The sequence below is a fragment of the Anser cygnoides genome, chromosome 1 (genome assembly GCF_040182565.1).
Source record: "Anser cygnoides isolate HZ-2024a breed goose chromosome 1, Taihu_goose_T2T_genome, whole genome shotgun sequence".
Classification (NCBI taxonomy): Eukaryota; Metazoa; Chordata; class Aves; order Anseriformes; family Anatidae; genus Anser; species Anser cygnoides.
In genome coordinates, this window is record NC_089873.1 from 82,685,306 (window position 1) to 82,705,949 (window position 20,644).

A 20,644-nucleotide genomic window follows, 5' to 3' on the forward strand; every position below is an offset into this window, starting at 1 on the left:
TCTCTTCTCTCAAAAACTGCTCATTTATGGCATAATTTGACTTACAAAAGTAAGGCTGTAACAGTTATGAAGATTATAAAAATATAAAAGTAAATATCTGACGGTTTTATGCAAAAGTGAATACCATTGTTTTTCAAACTCTTACATTCTGGATTTTAGATTCTTAAGTCAAAGTGATATAAAGCCATAAGTTTTTTGTTACTACCTTTTCATTTTGATCAAAGAAGCCCTTATGCACAGATAAAATCAAGTTTTGCTGAATTATAGAATCATAGAATGATCTGGGTTGGAAGGGACCTCACCTAGTTCCAACCCCCTGCCATAGTTAGGGACACCATCCATTAGATCAGGTTGCTCAGGCCTCATCTAAGCTGGTCTTGAATACCTCCAGAGATGGGGAATCCACAACCTCTCTGGGCAACCTGTTCCAGTGCCTCACCACCCTCTAAGTGAATATGTTTTTCCCAGCTGCATTAGGGAATTAGAAATTACCTAGTTTTTTAGATCTATACAAAGACTATCCAGACATTGGGTGGGAGTATTTTTGTTTGTTTTCATTCTGTAAAATGGGGGTCCAGAAGTAAATGTGCTGAGATATTTGGGGGTTAGAGGGAATAGGAACTGGTGAATAACAAGGGGAAAAAACAAGCTGATTGAATTGGGGCTAACTGGCGGAGGCAACTGTATGGTTAATATTGATATTACAATTGCATTCCTTTGTTTTCCTTGCTTTCTCTTAAGCATATCACAAATCAGTGAAATTTTGGAGAACAGTTGCTATAGCTGTCCATCTTTTCACAACAGGCTATCATAACGAGACACTGATCCTGATTTAAAACATCTAAAAGCATATAAAAATTACTTGATTTATTGTTCTTGTTAAGTTAGTAACCAACATCAAAATGAAAATGAGGAAGTCGGAATATAAAAATGTTAGAAGGTATTATGGGACAAATTTCCTTGGATGCATGAAGTAAAAGAGATGTTTTATTTGGATAGTAAGTTATAGAACTGCAAGAAACAGAATGACATGCCTTTTTAAAAATTTAGACAAGTTCACAGAGTGTTTCCAAACAGTTAATTACATGCTTGTGTTCCTGTTTACTCAGAACAACATGTAAATACCTGGTAGAAGTTCTGCCATGTTCATAACATTGTGAATCACATATACTTCAAATACTGGCCTTTGGTATGATGATATGCAGGTTTGAATGAACTTCTGGTTTTGGACATAGCTGATGAAAAAAAGATGAGCTATGAACTATGATTTATTTATATTTACTTTTGTCATACTTCAGCATCAACAGGCTAGCGCTGTTAACATTTCTTCTCATATAGAACACTTTTAGACTTTTACTGCCTACACAGTCAATCTTGTGACTGTTTCCAAATGATACTTCAGTGCTTAGAAATGTTTCGCAAAGAAGCTCATGAGAACAGAAAGACAGTGAATATTTATTTATTTTTAGAACACAGGTAACAATTTCTATAGATTTTGGAAATGACCGGCAGAATCTGTTATGATCTTCCAACACGACATCATTTGTAGACTTTTATTTGTAGACATTATCAAAATAACTGAAGTCCTTTCTTTCCTCATGAAAAACGTCTGAGAAATTACTAATTTTTAGCTGTGACATCCTAAATAGGATTTCTTAGCCTTATTTCAGGAACAGAATCCTTAAAGTATAGACACACCCTATGTCCTACTGAAGGAGAAAAAAGAAAAAAAAAAGAAAAAAAAGAGAATAAAATAGAGCATAGGATCTGAGTTAGGGGATATTCAGCATGAGGCAGTTAATTTGATTGAAAGCTATTAATATTATCTTGCATTAGGAGAAACAACTTCCATTATTAGATCTCTAGTTTTTCAAAAGGACTACAGCTAGGTAAGAGATATTCTTTTCCACTCCTGCATTTATTAAAATCTTCACTGAATACTTATTTCTATATTTAGGTGATGATATCACAGCTCATTACCAGTGAACAAATTAGTTTGAGTCAGAATCCAATCTATCTGACTGTTCAAGGGATTAAGGGTGTATGGGAAGTGCTGTCGGTGTTGTTCTGCTGTGCTGGGTTTATGTGGCAAGGTTTTGGTAGCAGGGGGCTGCAGGGGTGGCCTCTGTGAGCAGAGCCCAGCTGCCCCATATCAGATCCAAGCCAGCTCCAGCCGGCTCTAAAAGGGACCTGCCACTGGCCAGAGCCAGGGAGTGAGGCTGGTTGGGCCTCTGGGAGAGCAGATTTAAGGAAGGGGAAAATAAACTGCTGCCCAACAGCAGCTGGGAGAGAGAGGAGTGAGAACCAGCCCTGCAGCCCCCAAGGTCAGTGCAGCAGGAGGGCAGGAGGTGCTCCAGGCAGGGAGCAGCAGTTCCCCTGCGGCCTGTGGAGAGGCCCCTGGTGGAGCAGGCTGTCCCCCTGCAGCCCATGGGTCCCACATGGAGCAGATCTCCACACTGCAGCCCGTGGAGGAGCCCCTGGTGGAGCAGGTGGATGTGGCCTGGAGGAGGCTGCGGCCCATGGAGAGCCCCTGCAGGAGCAGGCCCCGGGCCAGAGCTGCAGCCTGTGGAGAGAAGCCCACGCAGGAGCAGGGGGTCTGGGGGGAGCTGCTGCCCATGGGGAACCCGTGCTGGAGCAGTTTGCTACTGGGGATGGATGGACCCCGTGGTACGGAGCTATGTGGGAGCAGTTCCTGAAGAGTTGCTGCCCATGGGCAGCCCCTGCAGGCTCAGTTTGGGAAGAACAGCATACCGTGGGAGGGACCCCAGGTGGAGCAGGGGCAGGGAGTGACCGAGAAGGAGTGGCAGAGATGAAGTGTTAGGGACTGACCGCAGCCCCGTTCTCCATTCCCCTGTGCCCATAAGTTGAGCCTGTTTTACCTGTGACGGTAATTGGTGAGCAATCTCCCTGTCCTTATCTTGGCTTTTGAGCCCTGTTCCATCATATTTCTCCCCCTCATCCTTTGAGGAGGGGGAGTGAGAGACCAGTTGTGGTAGAGTCCAGCTGCCCATCAGGCTGAAACCAGCACATCTGCAAGTGGGCTGCTTGCTCTCTTGTTCACTGGACCAAGTTGGTAAGTGACAGTAGAGTACCAATGATGTGCAAACTTTTGTCTCCTGACTTTTAATATTAACATTTTGAAGAGAAATACTGTTTTTTTTCTCATCAGTGTGAAATTTTTCTCTTCCAGTTCTCTTCCTTAACATTTGCTAGGTCAATCAAACCTTTGCTTTTGATTTAAAGCAAATATTTTGGTCCTATTTGGGGAATCTTTAATCATTGCTAACCAATGGAAATAAAGAGATGGATATAGGTGCTGTGATGAAGCTGCAGGAAGCTTGTGTAGCCTGGACCTGAGGTAGTGAAGAAGTGGGAGATCCAAATTCATAGATCACAGGCTTGAGGCACTAACTTTTAAGTTCCTCAATCACTGGGGTCACTCATCGTAGCTAAGAGAGCGATTTCATTCCTTTGGGTTCCAGTAAATTTGTAATTACCTCACACCATATAGGACAGCTGTAACAGGGGATATAGTGAGAGACCCTGAAGCCTGGTGGCTTAGTCTTGCCAGGATCAGCAGATACAGGTCCATGCAGAAGAGTGAAATTAACTTTTTCATCCCTCACATTTTCTCAGTGATTGTCCTAACCACGGTGCTAGCAAAAGGTGAGTCCCAGAGCTTCTGCTTTTTAGAAGCAATTTTTTGTGTGGTGGGTGAATGAGGGGAGAAGCTAGAAGAAATCTTTTTGATGGATTTGACCCAGGTTTTTGGCTGTTTTTCAGGTCAGATGAACCTGTTTTTTGTTGTTGTTGTTGTTTTGTTTTTTAATGAATATATCATTTGTCTATATGTGTCTGATCTGCTCTGATGTGGTGAGCAGTAACTGATGCCAGTAAGGTGATGTATAGCATCCATTTTACTAGATGGTCAAAATAACTGATCTGAGGAGTTAATTAATGTAGGTGTACCCCTGCAATGAGGGCTGCCAAATGTTCTGGGTGTTACTCCAAGAATGAGTAAGCTTCTTCACCAGTATTTCTCAGTCTGAGTCAGATCTTATACCATAGAAGATAATCAAAGGCCAGACTTTTCCGTAACAATTAACTATTTGGATAAGGAATCAAAAGAAACAGAATTTCTCTTTAGAGTAGTGCTTCTCTCTTAATTGATGAAAAATGTAATACGTCAAAGAATTCAGTATTGCAATGAATAAGGCATTTGCTAAAAGTTTGAAAATCCTTGAATTTATTTAAAGTACTATCAGCCCATTTTTAATTATTCTATTTAGACAAGTCACTGTGCACTGGTAGATCATCTAAACTGAATAACTGATTTCCTCTTCAGAGTTTTTGCATTTACTTGACTCTGAAATTTTGGGACACAAACCAAACCTGGAGAGAAAAAGATGGAGAAAAATACCAATTTTTTAAATTACTTCTAACTAACTATTATTGGAATAGGAACTTAGCCAAAACCTGAGGGGAAAGGGTTAAACAAAAACAAAACAAAAAAACAGAAAGCAGGGAAAATCAGTGTTTGTTCTCTTCATAATGTGATCCATTATTTAAACAGAATGTGAATGTGTGATGTAATTGACAATTGCATCTTGCATATCCTCAAACTTGAAATTGTTATGAAGATGTTTAGGTCTTATCATACCTTCATTTTCCTTTTTGCTGTTACAGTGTAATGATGCATATAATACAGTGATGTACAATGCAGATGGATTAGTCTTAAAATGAATGGAGTAGTATTATGATAATATAGTGGTTTTTCTGCCAAGCAAGGTGTGAAACTATCATGTTAAAGATGATTTATAATTATTTATTTTTTGCAAGTGCTGCCAGTCAGGTACTGTCTCGTCAAAATACGCTTGTAAAAGAAAAATAACAACAACAGAAATCTTGGAAAAGTAAGAATTCTCTGAGAAGGCTAAAAGTATTTTGTTAGGTAAACCAAGTATGCCATCTGTATAATACTTGATTACCTGTTGGTTCATGCCTCTTCTTTGCTCAGGAAGAACTAAGATAACTGCTCAAAACAAAAGAAACATATATTTGAATCTTGAATTCCATTTCTCTTGAAACTTGATTAATCTATTCATGTAGTAAAGTGTTTTTTTTTTTTTTTTGGGGGGGGGGGTGTTGTGTGTGTGTGTGCGCGTGCACACGCGTGCACTGTCCTTTCACAAAATGGTGTGTGGGAAGGTTTATGACCAGTTCTTAATATAATACATCTTCCAGCCATGCAGAAAGAGAAAATGATGATAAACTATGATGTGTGGTTTTTCATCATCTTTCTTATTTGTATTTCAGTAGAATCCAGCAATCTGATTTAAGGACAACACTGTGGAAAGCACTGTATGAACACATGGCACAAGATAGACTTTGTCCAAAAAGAGCTTATGATCCAAATAAAAATAGCTATAAAGAAGAGAATTGACTCGCCATAGGCCAGGCACGAGGTTTGTTGGTTTCCCTTTTGGTCCTCTGACTCACATCACCTTTCATAGTACACACCTCATATCTGCTCTAATTTCATCTGGTAATTTGGGGGGAGCATGAAATCATCTGTGCATTGCATAAGTAATTCAACTGTAGTGTATTTCTCTGATTTCCTTCAAAATAATTCCGGTGTAATTACTCAAGCATGTAAAATGGTCAATAAATAGGACATAGCAAATGTAGTTTCTGTAACAAAATTCAGTTGTTCCAGTGATTATGAACAAACTTTGATGGTGAAATAAAATTATTTAGCTTTCTTTTGAGAATGGAGCCAAAGTAAAACAATTAGCAGCATTCCAGAGAAACCAGAATTTGGAACATGTGAAGAATGGGAATTAGTTTTTCATATTCCAGGAGCAATTGCTCCCATGGACCTCATATCTCTTAAATCAGCTAGAAGACCATCTGCTCCAAAGGATTTATCAATTGCTATATTCCTGCTTAAAGTAGTTTTAGGTAGTCAGTTATACTTATCTTTACCTCCTTTTTTGCTGAAAAGGTTTCCAGCGTGCCATTAACCTGTTAAAAAATTTTATAATGAATCTCCAAATGAAACAAAATGTAGCTTGCTGTGTCATCACACCCAAATGCAGGATTCGTTTATAACGGTTCCAAAGTCTGCTGTGTCTGAAACATAAATATATGTATAAATAAATTAATTAAAACAATCTGCTGTGAACTAAAAAGTACCATACTCCTTTGCTTTTTTATCTCGTGCTAGTCTGTGATGTAAGGAAAACAGGGCCAGGTCTTTGACTGGGCATCTGGTTTACAATTTTTCAAAAATTGGAAAGTTTGCATTTTCAAGCATCTGCAATTATAATCATCTTAAAAACATTTTATTCAAAACTACTCCTGCTCTGAACAATTTCAGCCCACACAAATCAGATTCTACATTCCATGAGAGCTCAGGGAACTAGGGATATTGGTCAATGATGAAAGCACAGTCCTAAAAATAGATATCATGTAAAGCATATGTTATAAATTCCTTGTTTCTGCACGAAGATGTTAAATCAACATCTTAGCTATAAACATTTCATGTGTAGGATATTCCTCTTTCATCAGAGTTTTTGTACTTGATCACGGTCATTTGCCTGTTTTCCTGTGGAAATCAGGGCATGTCCTTGGGGCCAGGCTCACTGCAGCAGATCTCTGGAGCTCTGGACTTCACCAGGAAATCCAGAGCCATCTGCGTCTATCCTTGCGGTGTGACAATTCCGACATAACCCTTGTTCCTGGTTGTTTGTTTTCTGCTAAAAAGCATTTCTGTTTATTAGGAAGTGTGCGTTAGACTGTTTGACACTAGAATTTGGCACACGTCTTTGGGTTAACTTGGCCAAAGTGATTTATAGCTGTTTGTTCATGACCAGCATCTATTAGTGGAAAATGCTCTCCAAATAAAATCTCATGAGAGGTGAGCACAATAGGGGATTGTTAGGGACTATCTGCACAGCCAGTGCCCCTGCCATCACTGAGTGCAGGGACAATTACATGGTGGCTTTCCTCTGGCTGTGCAACCATACAGTTAGGGACCTTTTACATTTCCTACCTATTCTTACATTGCCTTCCTGAATTTTCAGGGATGGATAGAATTCAGCCATCAGCACTGAATAACTGCTGTGCAGAAGGACAGAGCCAAATTATGGACTGCAATCTGATGCCGTTCCAATGACTAGCACCTGATCCTCACGTAGTCCTATTAAAACTTCCTAATGTAGTAAGCATGAGTAAGCATATCATTATCTGTTCCTGGTTGAGCATGAAACCTTCACGTCTGATGGCATCTCTCATTTAGTGGAAATGAATGCTTTGAATGCATCAAATGAGGGAGGGAGGGAAATGGGCGACAAATGGTCTTCCTGCCTTCAACTGAAGAGAATGCTTGGATCATAGTCTCTTTATCCTCTGCTAAAGTACTTTGTAGATAATATAGGAGCTAAGCTGTGTTACAGGAACATGGACAGTTCAGAATGAAAACTGGCCATCTGAATAGATGTAAGGTACAATAAGTACTGACTACTAACTTTGTGGCAAGCTGGGTAACGCCAGCCTTTATATTTTCCCTGTTTCATGTCTACTGTCAACATTCCACAAATACTGGAATTCATTCAGTGAATTGTAATGGGATTTTCTCTTGTGAAATTGTGAAGCCAAGTAGATTGATCCCTTGCCTACCCTACTGGGAAAGCTCCTGATGTGACAGGACACTTTGCATCAAATTTTCTAAGCTTGTTGAGATAGCTACTAGGCCTTAGAAATAAAGACAAATGCACATGGTAAACAGCACCACTGTCATTGGCTTTATACCAAGTTATCAGTCTGAAAATATGTCTATAAGCATCTCTGTCAAATTTGGTAACTTATGAGAACTGTTTTTTTTTTTTCCTGGTTGTAGTTGTTGTTGTTTGTTGTTGATTTTGTTTTGTTTTAAATTGATTGTGTTTTTCTTACCAAGAAAAAAATATAAAAAATGTAATCCTAACGCATTTGACCCTCTTCCCTGTTCAACTGCTCTGCTAATCAATACCAAGCTTGTTTCCAACGTACTTTAGGGAGCTACATAGGCATTTTACAACCACAGTAGCTGTGGTTTTACCTAAAAAGATGCAGTATTTAAAACCAGATTTAAAAGGTTTAACAGAAGTGTCATATCAAGCAAGAAACAAAACCACTATCCTGCTACTACCCTTCTCTCCTCTTGTGCCATAAAATCATCCATCTCTCCTTCTATTCAGCCATTTATTTCTCTCTGTATCAAATCATCTGTGCATAATACTATTAATACAGTTATATTTCAATGAGGAAAATACTGTAAAATGTAGTAAAAAGAACAAGTTAAATATCTATTTTTTTTTTCTACAGTCTTATATGTTTCAGAAAGTTTCTCCAGTCCTCCAATGTCTCCCTCAATTTCTCCCCAGGTATGAAAATAAGCATAGACAAAAATTAATCTTCATGTTCATCTTAAAAGTAATAGATTCTTTTTGGCTTCATAGAGCAAGGTTTAATTAAAAGATGAAAATAAAAACAATTTTGAAAGTACACATTAAATACTTGGTGCACACCATAAATACTTCTCTTGTGTGCAAGATAAAGGGAGAGAACAATTGGAGTGGTTTCAAAAGGCCACCAGATGAGTAAAGGTGTCATCAGGAAACAGCAAATCACTTTAAATACGTTACGGGAATACTTCACCTTTCTCAGAAACACTGAGCATAGGCCATTTTCAAGAATCTCACCAGAACTTGTTAATCTTAATTATGTACGTTAGCCCATGTTAGGAAGATGGATTCTTCACAAAACATGAATACTTTTTGGCCTTTCATCATGAAAGTCTGTTACATGTTCAGTGGAAGACTAGTTTTTACTTTTAAATAACCTCAAGAAAGCTGTTACTGCTGTTACGTACCGGTATTTGGTGACTATGCAACAGCATAAAAACTGCATGGGAGTTTTATGGCATGTTGTGGTACAAAACATAATTTTTAGCACCATGGATGAACAGTGGTCTGGATCCTATTACTTTGGTATGCAATTAATAGAAAAACTTGTTCTGTGTGTTTGATTTAGTGACTTTTAATGCTTTGTAGTAGATAACTGGCTAGCAAAGCCTTCCCCATGAAGTCCTTCTAGGAGTAGTTGCAGTGGTAAATCTCACTTTCGTCAATGAAAACTACTTAGGATGAAAGATTTATGCTAAACTGATTTGTGTTTGCAGCCCTATTCAAAACTATAACCAGGTTTCTCTCGTTACCTACTTTCTACTTTAGAGTAGCTCTTGCTATCATAACCCCCATCCCTTCCCCCTTCACTGCCTATTGTCTGTTTTCACACTCCTCCTTGCTTTATAATCGCTCACTCACACTCATTTATCACTGGCTTACTCTGTCCTGCCTACACTATCTCCCATTTTTGTCATGGTGCACTGGTACATTACAAATACAATTAAACCTTTTATGATACCGCAGCTTTTGGCTAATGCATCCCAGCTTCAAGGTTGAAAGATTTCTGGTATTACCACTGATATCAGTTCTTTCCCATTTGTTGGCAGTGTACGGACTAATGCAGAAGTGTTGCATTAATTAAAGGAAGCATCCAGTAATGCTGCTGTTTTTGCCGGTCTGACACTGAATTGGAGCTTGATGCCTGCTCATGTTTTAAGAGCCATTCATCACACATGTCATCCCAAAGCAGCCAGCTGTCTGAGAAAAGCCTCATTTGCATTTCATCAACTACACTCCCTCTTCTCCCTACCTATTGTATGGAGCTTTGGCTTTTATTTTATTTTTTATTTTTTAAAGAGAATACTCTTCAAAAGCAGCTTGGATAAAATGAGTATTCAATTTGGAAATATGATTTTCTTTAGTTCAGAGGTCTTGCAGTTGATCTGAGTGGAAAAAAGGTTCATACAAACATAGCCATGCAATCTGTCTGTATAAAGAAATTAATGCATTATGGAAGAAGACAAAGATTTTTATGGTGGATGGACTACACCTTTCTTAGTTCTGTACATTAAGTTGTTAGAATTAATAAAACATTTCATTTATTTTGAAAGTGCCTTAAAGGACATAGGATTTTTAAATCTCAGCAGCTCTGAATGATTCTACATTATGGGTTTTGATTTCCTTTATTGTTAGACCGAAATTGTATGTGTCAGGTTATATTGAAGCCATTTTAGGAGGCCAAAAAACATGCAAAACCATCTCAGTGTGTGGAAACCACCTAGAGAAAAGAGAATGAAATCATAAGCTCATTTCATTCAGTGACTGACTTTCATTCACTTTCATTCAGTGACTGACTTGATGAACTAATTTTTGCTTTTTTTTGCTTTACCGAATAGAGCAGAATCTGAAAGCAAATACATCTTTACCGTATAGCAAAATGACAGAAACGCAAATCTCTCTGAATATGTCTTTATATGTTAAATAAGAAATGTTATAGATGTGGGTATATATATGTGGTTGTCTGTCTTAATTGCTGTTTTTGCAGAGTATCAGGACTGGTTTAGCAAAACAAAAACAGTCCAAACTGGGATCCTATGTCCCTTCATCTAAACAGCAAAAATACAGAGAAATTGCAGTTTAATATGATGTAGTTTCCAATTTTAAGATATAGAAAATACCTATTTCTAAGCCATATAAGAAGTTTTCTAAATCTTTTATTCCTTAAACCAGCACCAAAAATCTGTTCTTCCACACAGTGAATGAGATGCATCTTACATAGCCATCATGATTGAAGCCATTATCTGTCACCAATGGAGAGAGACAGAGCCATGTCTGTACAATAGGTGTCTACACCCAAATCTAATTTGATTGGCAGATGCTCTGGGATGTGCTGGGGTATGAAGTGTGCTTTGTATTTTTGCTGTCCTGACTTCAGAGGGGTATTTACTTGTGCCTGGACCTTATTCTGACTGCCTCTGGAAATGGCTGGAGGACATATCTGGAGAGATCCCACAGTTGTCACATAAATGAAATAACTGGAACTAGATGCTTAATTATTAGAGAACTCGAGATGAATTCAGTGTCACATGCATATTATATGCTAAGCTATTGGGCACTTAGCAGCACCTAGATAAATATTAAACAACAAATACATAATTTTAGGCATATATACTTAAGTCCTGTTCATTTCAACACGGTTTAGGAAGTGAGTGTTTTGCTGAATAGTCTGTATGGTTGAACTGTTGAAAAAAATGCATGTTTGCATAGGTTGTACAAATGTTAATTTCTATTTATTCTGACTTTTCTTACTATAGCTGCCACGTGCATGGAAATAGTCAAGGAGTGTGCCATTTCCTCTTACATCACTGGAGTCAGAAAGTTGTGACCATAGCTGCTTTCTTTTGGAGCTATGTTCATGCTGCATTTGAGCAAAGTACTGCAACAGTAGCACAGTTTTGTATGTGGATGACTTGCCTTTGTACTTTTTCAGCCATGGAAAAAGATCCCCACTGCAGCATCAGGTGTGCACTGGGCATCATCTCTGTTTCAGGCTATAGCAGGTTGTTGCGCATGATGCATGCGAACCTTCTACCAGTAATTTGAGGAGTAATTTCAACAAGTTTGTTCATCAAAAGTGCCTTCCTATCTCTCCAGTCTCTTTATATATATCTTTAAGTTTTTAATCTGTTTATATTTCAGAGTGCACAAAAACAGGAGAAATATAAATCTTATATAGATCTATTATTTTTTATTATCCTTTTAAAGAATCATTTTTTTGGGTTATGGGAAGACAAAGTCTCAGAGAGAACATTTTTTGTGATACATCCAGTTGTAGCCCCTCCTTGTCCCAGTTTTTCTTCTGCTACACACACCACAGCTGTTCTTTGTGTGACACCATAGCTGTTACCGCTATTTCCACCAAAGAGCTGGAAAAAACAGTGACAGTTGACTTAACTTTTGTAGGTGGTTAAACTTTAATACATTTGTATCTGTCATCCTTTAAACTGCTCCTCTGTGGAGCTATTTAATATCACATGTGGAAGTGTGCATCGTAAGAGAATTTGAATGTACCTATAATACTTTAATGTTTCTTATAATTTTTCAAATGACTGGCTTTTAAATAGTACAGAAATAAAGATTTTAAAATAAAATTGATTTCAATGTCTTAGTTTTAGGATATTATTTACTATCTCTATGGTTCTATGATCTCACCAATGACTTTAAACCCAGCATGTGTATATCTTTATTAATAATATAATATCTTTATTAATAATATAACAAAAAAGATTGTCTTAGTTATTTGATATCTGCTGTGAATTTAGAGCTTTGTAATGATTTTTTATTTTTAACCTAATCACTTATATATCCCCCAAATTATAAAACTTCTCTCTTGCCCTGATATGCATATATATAGCTTGACTCACTTTAGTCTTAATACATTATTTTTTGTTAATGTGATTAATGCTTTTATATAGGGATTATTACCAGAATCAGACGTGCTTTCAAATTCTTTAAAAGTTGTCATCTCTTTTTTTTTTTTGTTCAATTTATCAGATACACAATTATTATACCTTTTTCTCAATCTTGGAGCAATATATATACACACATAACCTTATCTCTGTTTCCAGCTGGAAAATAGGAATTATTTGTAAATGTAATTAGAGAGGTTTGATTCCTAATCAAATTAAAAGACTTGGAAGCCATATTCTGTGAACTCAATTGTCATTTAAATAGCATCTAAATTGGTACCTGAATAGCCTGATAGTTCTGAAGGCAAAGCAATGATGTTGGTCCTTCAGAAAGCAATGACATACAGAACTGAGGAAATATGTGATAGCAACATCGTTTTATATGAAGAGTTTACAGCCCACACATATGGGATTAGACTGGGTCTGTGAGGAGAGGTGGAGGCAGCCTGCAAGAGTGACGAATGAGAGAGGCAGCTTAGAGCACGCTCTGTGGGAAGCTGCTTTACATATAAAAGACAGCCTGGGGAAGCCAGGCAGGAGAGAGGAGGCTGAGGTGCCTGGTGCCCAGAGCCTGTGTCTGGGTGGATAAGGAAGGCCCCTGGCCTGGGTGGAGAGGAAAAGGTTTTGGGCCTTATTTGAAGAGAAGGATGGGGGAACATGGGGGCAGTAGCATGGATGTGGTGATGCCCATGCCTTCCTTATTCCAGCAAGCCCTAGCCCGACCACTTTCCCTCTTTTGCCATGTCCTTCTCTGCTGCAAAATAGTGATGTGGGCCTGCTGTACATGTGGGCTGAGGTATGCCACAGGCAGAGCAAAATGGGTGAAGAGGTCTCTGTCATGAAAGAAAAAAAAAAGAAGTGCACCACTGCCTTGCCTCACACTGCAGGTTTCAGCATCAGATGGTGTTCATCAGCCCCTGATGCCTGAAATATCACAGCCCCTCACAATGAACCTGGTGCAGAGGCAGCAGGTGAAGGTCATAGGTACTCAGAGTCCTGGATATGATGGAGGTGGAAGAGGGACCTGAAGCTAACTTCTGGAAGGGGAGAGCTGGATCTCAGAAAAGCTCTTGTGTTTGCTGTCACATGGAAATATGGTGTCTTCCTGTCTGAGTCATTTTGTGGTGAGATTTACAGAAACTCAGAGTATAATTGAGCAATGAGGAGGGGATAATTTCCTCCTTAAAGATGGCTAGAAGAGAGTCAAGAGGTGTCGAAGCAGCGGTGAAAGATATAACATCTGAGAGTGAGTGTGAGCCACAGGCACTGCAGTGTATCAGGGAGGTCCCTAAGGAAGCATAGGGGAAGAAAGATGTTAGGGCCTGTGCCTAGTACCTGAAGAAGAGCATCAGGGACTTGAGGAAGGAACAGGGATTGGTGTGTAAGTGGAGCGGTCCTGGACATGCAAACTGGTATAGGCCTCTCCATTCATTGCAGTAGCATTTTCTTCCTGCCTTCATATATATATATATATATATATTTTTTTTTTCCTACAGCCTTATTTGTTCTCCATCTCATTTGCTGCCAATATATGAGAGTAGCCCAGGCACTCGAGAAGCCCACAAAGAAAACAAAAATGAGGAGTCTCAGCCGAGGTAAGAAGAGTAACTAAACTGAGATAAGGTGAACCAGAAAAATACAGCTATTAAAAAAAAAAAAAAAAAAAAAAAAAAAAGGGCTATGTGCAGTGGTTTCTTGTGTGCAGCCCTTGAGGATCCTATTTGGCAAAAGTCAAGTTCTCTCTCCATTTCTATGCTTACTAGTATTCTTCAGATAGCTCTACCCTCTTCCTGTAATCTCTTTCTCCTTGGATTTCCATTATCATGTTCTTCTGGTTCACCTTAGCTTTTGTTAGGCTTTTTTTTTTTTTTCCTTCTTCAAAGAGACCTTATGAGGCAAAAAATAATTAGAAATGCAAAAATATAGAGAAAAGGCTTGCAGATTTTGACCAAAGGCAAGTGCTTTCATGTAGATCTTGTAAGTTTTCTTTATAAAGAAAGCCTTTTAGTTTTCAGATTTGTGATTGTGCAGTGTGTAAATGTGAAAGAGACTGTTGATAAAGAAGATTGGGAAGAATTATTTTTTTTATGAACTGAATATTTGAGAATTGCCTTAAAAGCTTCTATTTTTGTTTATATTTGAATCTCAGAATAAATTTTAGAAATTAAAACTTATATTAAACCATTAGGAATTTAACTACAACTCTGAATGATTGTCATGGAAATTTATTTTGCTCATAATTATATTTGTTTCAGTAAGAGAGACAAAAATAGAAATTGAAAAAAATCTCATTCATTTGACAAAACAAAACAGTTGCTGTGACTGTTATAGGATTGCAGTCCAGAATGGGGAAGGCTCTGGAATAGTGAGATAATTTGTGAAACAAAATGCACATGCAAATTAGCTGATCAAATCGCTACACTATTTTTCCTGGTGCTTGAAGTAAAAGAAGGAAAAAGCAATACCAACGGTAACAAGATATCAGAATATCCGTTATTGTTAAAGTCATGTAATACCAAAAATGAGGAAAATGAAATTTTTGGCACTCATGAGGCCATGGGTAGCAGTAATTTCAGTGACAATACAGTATAACTGAGATTGCATCTGATTCAGGAGAGAATAGGGATGACATTTATTCCATCTGACTTACATTTTCTACCGTTTTGTCATCTGGACTTCTCTTACAGGCAACAGAGAGAAAATAGTTCTTACAGGGCAACAATGCAGGTGGCAGGTTGGATATTACAACCCTTGCTGGTTCTCAGTAGAATATTAGTAATTAGGTGATTTCCGACAACCTGACAAATCTTAGGTGTTAATTATTATTTGTCAGACTTTCACACCTTTGCATGTTATGTCCTAGAGCTTTTACAGGATCTTACTATGAGGAAACTTTAAACAAGTGGAAGGCCTACACTAATAAAATATATTCTGTCTACAAAAAGCAATACACTACTGAGATGAAGCCCTGTTAGTTGTCACTTTGAAACAAACATTCATATTTTATATTAGCAAATTTTAGGAATCTAGGCATACCTTTTCTACAAGCAATTAACATTTGCCAGTATACTAATGAAAGAAAAAAATGTTTATATTTATATTAGATCAAATATATGGCAAGTATTGAAGTAGCTTTGACTTTACTTATACATTTATTGAGGTATCTTATTGTGAAACTTAAACTGGTGCTCGACAGCGATCAATGGAAAACAATGAAAATGCCCATTTTGAGTAATAGACATGTCAAATTTTTGTTCAGTGTCTGTTTTCTTCTCCAGGAGTGGAATATGGCCCAGGAATTTCTTCATTTAAAAAAAAAAAAAAAAAAAAAAAAAAAAAAAAACCTTGAGGTGGCAGCAAGTAGATCGGTAAATAATATTGACACCATGTTAATACGAAAAAGAGTAGACATGTAGAACTCCACGACGTGGAAAAAATGTTGCTGTTTGTAACTTCTTCTATGGCAGTCCTTCCGCTCCACTCTTTATTAAAGATGTAACATCAGTTCTGCAGGAAAAGCTCTTTGGAGTTGGACTTAGATCTCTGTGAAGCATTGTATCTGTGATTTTTATAAACAGCATAAAATAATTTCTCATTCTGTAAACATGCCAAACAAATTAGCATTACTGACCGAAAAAATTCTAATCGCACAAAAGGAGGAGGTTCAGTTCTCTAGAGAGAACCCATGGAAGGAAGTGGCCATCAAGCCAGACTTCATCACAGGACGACTCTCATTAATTTTAAAAATCTGCTGACTTTTTGGAATGGTTACAGCAAATGACTTATGAAATGAGAAACTCTTTCCCAACCCAGTGAGCTTTTCAATCAGTGTTCTCCATGATGTGCTGTTTGCTAGCTGTCTCAACTCAGCAACCCTAAACATATTTAGCAATATAAATGTACATTTTAATAGCTTGCTGTGATCTCTTTTTTTGATATCTGGCTTCCATTATCTGTCTTCATCCATCCACAATCTCTGGTGCCATCAGCTGAAAAGTTGTTTTTTCTCAAGGGTTCACCTGATTTGTAGCACTAAGCTCCCCCCAACCCCCACCTCTGCACTGTTCTGTGTCCCCATCAGTCTCACCAAAAAGTTTTTTTTTTTTTTTTTCCTCTGTCGTGAAAAATACAGTAACAATTTCTTCTACGTACCCTCAGGATAAGCTTAAATTAAATAAAAACTTAAAAGAAGATTTGCCAGTGGCTTAGATTTCTAGTTAAATTGCCTGAGCTACAAATAAGTTTTATGCAAGTTATTGTTCTTAGCAAAGACTTTCAGTAACGATGCATTTGCCAAATAAACATACAGATTAATCGCTGTTGAGAGAGAGAGGACTTGTTTATTGGCTGGCTGTTATACCACTTGCTATCTAACTCCTTCACCAGAAGTCTTCTCTCAGTGGCAGAGCCCCTGAGATCTTCTGGGAAGCCAGCACATTACTCTGGGGAAGGGGAACATTTTGTACTGTGAGCATTAAGTTGCTTTAGGCGTATGCTTTACACAGTTTGCAGGAAAACATCAGTGTTATGTTTCCTATGTATTTTTTCTATGATTTTCTTTACAGTTGATATAGAGAGGTGTTTGGCTCTTGGCCAAATGATACAGATGCCTAAAAATAGCCTGGTGAAACCCCCAGTATTGTCCCCCCAGTAGCATAACTGTGGGTGATGAGAAGCAAAAGAGAAGTGTGAAAGGTCCTGCAAATGCTTTGATTAGGCATATGCACTGCCATGCACAAACTAACAAAGCTGATTTCTTTAGCATGAGTCTCTCTGCCCCTGAATGACACAGCTCTGCATCCCAGCAGTGCTACAAAGGGCTCAGAGACCTGAGATCCAGAAGGGCTGGAGCAAGTTGGGATTAGATGCTGTGCTCTGTTTGCCATTTTTGTTAGTGTTTTGCCCGTAGCTCCACGGTACTTGAAAATTAAACAAATCTCCTTTCTGTGATGGGAAATAGTTTGCTGTTGGGAGTGGTATGACTGACACCCACACAGATATAAAAGGTGATGTAAATGATAGAGAAAGCAGTCCCTCAAGCACCGAAGGTGGGGAGAAGGGGATTCAGAAGGAGTAAGGCTGACGTATGCAGTGTGCATCTCCCCAGAGGGAGATAGTCCAGCACCTGCTGGTGTCTGACAGCCCTGGTGCTGTTTCTTGAGAGGAGACCCAGAGCAGGGTTAGGTCTTCAGATACAAATGGTTATTGGCTAGTTTTGGCTTTAATTTTGTCTGTGATTCTCTTTCTTTGTCAGTAGTCTTTATGTCCTGTTGGAGAAAGATGCTGTGGAGGATGTTTATCTTCAATATGCAAACACAGTAAGAACAGTTATGTAGAGGAGTTTCTGGTGTTAGATGTGTCTCATTTGGACAATGCACATGCAGGGTTTTGTCAGACAACTTGGGCCAACCCCCTTTGTCTCACAAACTTTAGAGATATTTCTGTATTGATATAAAGTGAAAATGCATAGGGGTAGGATACTGAGTCATCCATAGCTAATGAATAATGCAAATGTGTACCACTTGTGTATATAATAAAAATACCTTCCTGTACTAGGTAAGTAAAATGTCCCTGAGTAATTTTTTTTTTCTGCAATGACTTGCATTCTGGGCCATAATGAAAGTACAGGTTTCCCCCTTTATAATAAAAATGAACTAGGAAACAGTGCAGCAACAGGAGGGATTTTCAGAAAACTTTCCCCAAAGAAAGCCAGCAAAAGTGATTTTTAAAACTTGCTATACTGCTTTTGTTATTTAGGGTATGAATGATTAAATTTTGAACAAAAGCTACTTGACTGAATATATTCGTAAGACACACACGAAGGACAAAACAGTCATGTAAAAACTCAGCAATACAAATGTAGAGATGTTTGAATCTTTAAAATTTGCTGGCATAAAACCAAATCAGAAACGTCAAAGTCTGCAGTTGTTTGTTAGCAGGAATAGTCTGTCATGAAGTGAAATGTATAATAATATCCTTGCTATTAATATAACATGAATGATGTTCAACTGTGGAGTAATGAGAAATGAGGAGAAACAGCAGGTTTTCAGAGTTCCTGGCCATGGGTCTATCAATTACCCATATTGCCAAGATCCCAAGAGGTCTGGCAGCTTCCTGGCTGCAGTTCCTTTGAGGCAGCTTCTCTGTGCTGAAGCTGGGGGAAATCACCATGCCACCTGAGAAAAAGGCTGCATGGGGAAGTCCTTGCTCTACAAGTCAAACCAGTCTAGAATTATGTTAAAGGTAGCATGAGAAGCACCACAAAATGATCTTAATGAATCTGAACTTTTGCCTTTTTCTTGACAGTAGTGGCTGGAAATTTTATCAGCTAATCAAAAAATGGCATCCAGTAGACCAAGCCAACATTTGGGTATAAGTCTTACAGAATCTTTTGAGATGGTTCAATCTGTTCGTCTCATTTTCCTCTATTTTGCATTTGAGCATACATAGCAGCAAAGGCAAACCTTCCCCAAACCTTGAACTTCAGGTATAACCTTGCTGAAAAATGTAAAATTTAATCCTGTTTGCATTTGTTTCAAATGGGTGTTCTCCTTAAAATAGGACACAACTGTAAACTAAGAAATAGGACACCAGGTGTTGTTTGAAATGGCATCTTTGCATTTTAAGAGTATCGCATGCTGGCAAAAGAGATGTACATCTGTCTGCTGGCTTTAGATGATAGATTCCTGCCTGAACAAAATGTCAAAGTCTATACAGCAATACGTCGGTTGCCTTCTACCAAGGATTTCTAGGCTCCCCCTTCTTTTTGGCAGAAAGGTTAAACAAAGCCTTCTTTAATTCTTTCTGTACAAATACTGTGCAGCGCTAGTGTCCTCTTGAAAGAATATTTATTTACACTACTTCTTGCCAGAAATCTCCACTTCATGTTTTTTGCTAACATTTTTTGTACCATTCTGTTCTCCTTCACAATCTCCAAACTCCTTATTTCACTCCTACCAGGCTTGCATTATGCTCACACATATGTTACAGTAAACACATGCATTGCTTTGTCCAATGTATTCTAAATCCTTGCAGTCTTAGGAGAGGAACAAGAAGGTGGCCTCAGGAAAGAAATCATAAATAGGTGCATACTTTGCACTTGTGACTGTACCCATTAATCTAATTGAGAATTCATGGAAAAAAAGCTGCTTTATTACTTACCATAAATCCAAGATAATTCTATTTAATGTTCCTTTAACTGTCAAAAAAGGATAAACATAGCTAACTATGAACATGACATAAATAAAATCTAGCTTTCCTCCCATTTCCCACCCTTTCTCCCAGTTGGCTATTTTATCATATCACTCAATATAAAATTTAACAGTATGGTATATAAATGATCCTTTTTTTATTCTTCTGCATAATAATTGGCTGGTTTCCAGTAATAAAAAATAGTAAAGCTACAATTTATTCCAAGTCATAAACATCTTTATATATATATATATGTATATATGTACTTTGCTTCTATGGTGGAGAAAACAATAGAGTGGCCGATAGAGAGCTACACCAGCAGATTGCAATAGTTGTTTGAAAAGATCTAGAGCCACTTGAATTCAGTTTGAATTTAGCTGACTTGGTGCCTTGCTTCTTGGCTCAGGGAAGCAGAAGAGCTGCTAAAATGGTGACACAAATTGATCTTAATAAATTAGTACACTCATAAAAGGAGACTCCCAATTTTAGTGCTAACAGCACACCATTATATGCAGCATAATGTAGTTTAAAAGGCACACTGATAAGGGGCTGTATTCAAATCCATTTCTGTGCCCTTTTGTATTCTTATCTACCCTGGTCCAGCAGACAATCCAGCTTTTCACAAACCTTTGGCAGTCCACCATCAGCAACAGCCCGTGGTCTCCTTTATATCCCCGTGGCTTCTGTAATGAGCATCACCTGTGGTATGCTCTGTTTGGAGCTGCAGCATCAGCGAAAAGCACCTGCTCTGGTGCCTGCTGGTGTAAAAGGCTCCACATCTTGGGGCCCGTGGGAACTTGTCTGCATTTCCTAAAGCAATGCTAGGGAAAGGGCTAAATACCTGTCATCTCCAGTAAGCAGCGTCTTAGCCTCTAATCCTTGTAATTGTTGCCTTAGTAAAGGAAATAGCCAAACAGGGTCCTGAACTGACACAGAGCCCCTGTGCTGCTTCTAGGGGAGCTATAAGGTTGCTTGTGTTTATGAGAGATTCTTTATTTAAATGAAATAGACTGGAGTGGAAGACTCGCAGTTTTA

At 38.2% G+C, this 20,644-nt stretch overlaps 2 long non-coding RNA genes across 4 annotated transcripts in view; both read left to right on the top strand.

Annotated features, from left to right (window-relative positions):
• The first annotated feature begins 554 nt into the window (after window positions 1-554).
• On the top strand, window positions 555-11,397 carry LOC106037377 (uncharacterized). Of its 3 annotated transcripts, none has more exons than XR_001207984.3 (5): window positions 555-3,073; window positions 5,317-5,465; window positions 7,086-7,232; window positions 8,368-8,426; window positions 11,264-11,397. It is a non-coding gene; the product is annotated as an uncharacterized lncRNA (long non-coding RNA). The 3 variants fall into 3 exon arrangements; XR_001207983.3 differs by lacking the exon at window positions 11,264-11,397 and adding an exon at window positions 9,557-10,210; XR_010833133.1 differs by lacking the exons at window positions 8,368-8,426; window positions 11,264-11,397 and having other exon boundaries at window positions 556-3,073; window positions 7,086-7,762.
• A 174-nt stretch (window positions 11,398-11,571) lies between these two features.
• Window positions 11,572-20,644, top strand: part of LOC106037369 (uncharacterized) — a 55,132-nt gene continuing 46,059 nt past the window's right edge. The window contains exons 1-2 of the long non-coding RNA XR_010833129.1: window positions 11,572-13,542; window positions 13,915-14,013. This is a non-coding gene — a long non-coding RNA (uncharacterized lncRNA). The remainder of the gene's footprint in view (window positions 13,543-13,914; window positions 14,014-20,644) is intronic.